General features: G+C 38.9%; 1 long non-coding RNA gene across 1 annotated transcript; it reads right to left on the reverse strand.

The window, feature by feature from the left end:
* Positions 1-1334: 1334 nt before the first annotated feature.
* On the reverse strand, positions 1335-4256 carry LOC130684557 (uncharacterized). Its single transcript, XR_008998861.1, has 2 exons — positions 3450-4256; positions 1335-2063 (listed from the first exon to the last, which is right to left on the reverse strand). It is a non-coding gene; the product is annotated as an uncharacterized LOC130684557 (long non-coding RNA).
* Between the last annotated feature and the right edge of the window lie 551 nt (positions 4257-4807).

Genomic DNA, 4807 nt, shown 5'->3' on the forward strand with positions numbered 1-4807 from the left:
GTTTGTGGCCTTCCTCTCCTGGGAGAACAGCGACCTCTAGTGGCTTGTGCTGGGCAGCTGCGTGCAGACCGGGCTTCTGCTTCCTGCCCGGCTGCTATGGAGTTTATCTCCACTGTTGCTGTGGGCGTGGCCTGTCTCGGGCTGCTGCTCCAAAATGGTGGAGCCGCGTTGGAGGGGGAGCGGCCAGGGGGCTATTTATCTCCGTGAGGGGCCTCCGTGCTTCCTGCTGCCCAGGGGGTTAGAGTGCCCAGAGATCCCCAGATTCCCTGCCTCTTGAATAAGTGTTCCAGGATGCTTCCATCCGGTTTTGGGGTTCCTGTCCCTTTAAGACTTCCAAAAAGTACTCGCAAAAAAAAAAATTAAATAAATAATTAAAAAAAAAAAAAAGCCACTCGCTTTTCTTTGTTCTCAGTCGCCGGCCTGAGGGACCCGCTCACCAGTCTTGCTGCCCTGTTTCCCTAGTATCCAGGACCCCACGTATGCACTGTGTCTGTGCTCTGGTCCAGATGGCTGGGGCTGGGTATTTAGCAGTCCTGGGCTCCGTCTCCCTCCCCGCTCCAACTCTTCTCCTCCCACTGGGAGCTGGGGGGAGGGGCACTCGGATCCCTCCAGGCTGGGGCTTGTATCTTACCCCCTTCGTGAGGCGCTGGATTCTCGCAGGTGTGGATGTGGTCTGGATGTTGTCCTGTGTCCTCTGGTCTCTATTCTAGGAAGAGTTGTCTTTGTTATATTTTCATAAATATATGTGGTTTTGGGAGGAGATTTCCACTGCTCTACTCATGCCGCCATCTTGGCTCCACCCCCTGGAGATGTTTTTAAATTAGATAATGGTGACAGTTGTACAACTATGTGAACATACTAAAAAAGATTTTATTATAATCTTTAAAAAGATAAATTTTATGGTACGTGAATGCTTGATAAAAGACTTTTTAAATAAAACTATGTAAATTTTCATAGGTACTAATTTAGAAAGATCTCCAGTACTTATTCTTACATTTATATGTAAAAATTAAGGTAAAGAACAGATTACTATACAGTGTGCTTTTATCTTCTTGGTTGAGGTTACAGAAATGCAAACATGTATACATAGATACAGAGATATGGATAAATATGCATGTATATATATTCACACATATATACATACAAACATTAGAAAAAGATGGAAATACATATCTACATATAACCACATACACGGCTATAAGATCTTACTTGTCTCTGCATTAAAAACATGGAACTACATACACACACACACACACACAATTTGTTCCCTATAATTAGAAGGGAGGGGAGGTCGTAGTAAAGGGACAGGCACAGGAGTGAGAGTTCACTGTGTATACTGTTTATAGTGTATTTATTTTTCCAAAGGGAATACATTACCCAATGCATACAAACACAGAAAAAAAAAAAAAAGGTAAAGAAAGAAAAAAAACTAAAACCATGACAGCTTGGTATACAGTAGTGGCTGGCATCACTATGAAAGTGTATGTGTCCTCTCCTTGTAGAGTATTTCAAGAACACTATCCCCATCTGAAAATATCAATCCTATATCCACATGCCAAAATTTCAGGCTTTCAGATATATGAGTAGCCAGAACACAGTTTTGCTATCTCTAATCAGCAGCTTCTACATTAAAATACCATTTAATAACTGATAAACATTGGAATAAAAAATTAACATTAAATATTTTAAAAATCATGTTTTAAACACAGCGATGCAAAATAACTTGAAAACTAAATTTATAATTTTTAAAATAAATGTGTGTCCAATATTGAACCAAGAAGTTTAGAAAACCAGAAAAAAAACTATAAGCCATCTAAGAAATCAAACTATAATCAGAATCTATCCTTAAGACATGTAGAAAAAACTCAGTATAATGGACTTTCAAAACTTAAGGGTTAAAACGGAACTTACCTAATGGGATAAATGAGCATGTAGCAACAAAAGAGTACAGAGAGTTTTTAGTGTTTGTTAACACTTTCTGAGTTATCTCTGAAAATAATGCACAATGTAAGGATGCCAGCTGCATGAAGACCAGAAAAAGTTTAGGTAAGGACAAGATGAACCTAAGAAAGAATGAATTAAGGACTAATGGAATAAATTAGAATTTCCAGAAACAAATATATATAGACATGGTAATATACTAGATGATAGCAGTGGTATTATAATTCATTAGGGAAAAAATAACAAGTTGGTGCAACTGACTTTATGTGTAAGACTAGATTATGAGTTCCAGATTGATTCAAAGCCTGAATATTTTAATAGTATTAATATTAAACAAAAATAAAGATATCATTATTTTGAATTAGGGAAAAATTTTTATATAAAATTCAAAAGGAAAAGATCAAAAGATTAGCCTACATGAAAATATAAAATTCTTATAAGGCTGAAGGCACTGCAGAGATAAAAGTCGAGGGGCAGGCTTGGAGAAAGCATTTACAACAAATAGACAAAAGAATTACTGTGCAAGATACATAAAATCTTCTTAACAATTGATATAGAAAAAAATAGGATTTAAAAGTGAAGTCAATAAAAACAATGAAAAGTCAATAAATTTATGACATACAAGCTCATTAGTAATCTCAGAAATGCAAATTGAAATGATGAGTTTTTCTCGTAAATTAGATTGACAGTTAAGTCTAAAGTCTGACACCACAAAGTGCTGACAAGGAAGCAGAGTTAAACAGCAGTCACATGTATAGTACCACAATCTAGGGGAGGGAAATATTTATGCAGAGCTGCTTTTGGGAGATGCAGACTGTTCGGCCTTCTACCAAATATTCTGGGTTTTATTGCTCAACCAAGCAAGACTGTTGGGAAACTGTCTACTTGAATCTGATATGAACTGAATGCTTGTGCCCCTCAAAATTCGTATGATGAAGCCCTAATCCCCAATGTGATGGTATTTGGAGATGGGGCCTTTGAGAGATGACTGAGTCAGGAGAGTAAGGTCCTCACGATACTAGTGCCCTTAAATAAAAGACACAAGGGAGTTTGCCCCCAACTCTCTATCATGTGAGAACGTGCTGAGAAGGCAGCCTTCTGCAAACCACCAGAGGGCCTTCATCAGTAACTGTATCTGCTGGCACCTTCACCTGGGGCCTCCCAGATTATGGCACTATCAGGAATAAGTGTTTGATGTTTAAGCCACCAGTCTATGATAATTTGTTATAGCAGTGCCAATGTTTTAGTGCCCTAAAATACTCTCTCCTCTGTGCTCTCCTTTGCTGTCCAAAACACCAGAGGCAAACTTGTAGCTCAACTGATAACTTGGGGACATTACAGAACCCTGCCTACATATCTACATGCTGACTTTACTCAGCTATTGATGTGATATTCTATAGTTTCTCTGATGTCGATTTTCATCTACTTTTATTTTCCTGTTTTAATTTCTGTTCCCTTACAAATCTCATGAAGTTCACTGTAAAACAAAGTGGGAATAAACAACTCACCTCTGATTTGTTCATTTCCTGTTGCTCTTGGAAAACTGCAGAGAACAGTGAAGGCACAGTTGGGGTAGGAGGAAAGACAGTGAGGTTGCTGGGCCTGCTGAGCAGCTCTCAGACTCCCCTGCCTCCCAAGCTTCACACACAGCAGCTGCATGCAAGGCCTCTGTGGGCCTAAGTTCCTCAACTCTTAGAAAGGCAGGACAGACCTCTGGAGCAGCAGCCACATGCCTGTGCTCTGGCAGGCCACAGCGAGCTTGGAGTCCAATTTTTCACTGCCTGATATAAACATTTCCTCCTAGTTTATAAAGAATTTATCTTCCCCTCCCAGTAACTAAAAGAAAATTTTAAACAGAGGACTAATTAAATGAAGTACAATACACTGAAGACTGTGTCTTCATTAAACCTACACTGAATAAATAAAATACAAAGTCTAGCTACATTGTTTCTCTGTATTCCTCCTTTTTGCACATGAGTTACAAAATCCTCATCAACATCCAGCAGAAAGGGATGGGTACTTTGTTATTCTTTTTCTTTTCTTTTCTTTTCTTTGTGAGGGCATCTCTCATATTTATTGATCAAATGGTTGTTAATGACAATAAAATTCTGTATAGGGGAGTCAATGCTCAATGCACAATCATTAATCCACCCTAAGCCTAATTTTCGTCAGTCTCCAATCTTCTGAGGCATAACAAACAAGTTCTTACATGGAGAACAAATTCTTACATAGTGAATAAGTTCTTACATGGTGAACAGTACAAGGGCAGCCATCACAGAAACTTTCGGTTTTGCTCATGCATTATGAACTATAAACAGTCAGTTCAAATATGAATACTCATTTGATTTTTATGCTTGATTTATATGTGGATACCACATTTCTCTCTTTATTATTATTTTTTTTAATAAAATGCTGCAGTAGACCCTTTGCCTACACTTTTATATGCCCTTTATACTCTTGTGTAGAACTCATTGGAGGTTACCACACAGGAACTGCCCTTTTTTTTTTTTTGGTATCACTAATCTACACTTACATGATGAATATTATGTATACTAGGCTCTCCCCTATACCAGGTCCCCCCTATATACTCCTTTACAGTCACTGTCCATCAGCGTAGCAAACTGTTGTAGAATCACTACTTGCCTTCTCTGTGTTGTACAGCCCTCCCTTTTCTCCTACCCCCCCATGCATGCTAATCTTAATACCCCCCTATTTCTCCCCCCCCGTTATCCCTCCCTACCCACCCATCCTCCCCAGTCCCTTTCCCTTTGGTACCTGTTAGTCCATTCTTGAGTTCTGTGATTCTGCTGCTGTTTTGTTCCTTCAGTTTTTCCTTTGTTCTTATATTCCACAGATAAGTGAAATC

This window comes from Manis pentadactyla, chromosome 8, assembly GCF_030020395.1.
Source record: "Manis pentadactyla isolate mManPen7 chromosome 8, mManPen7.hap1, whole genome shotgun sequence".
NCBI lineage: Eukaryota > Metazoa > Chordata > Mammalia > Pholidota > Manidae > Manis > Manis pentadactyla.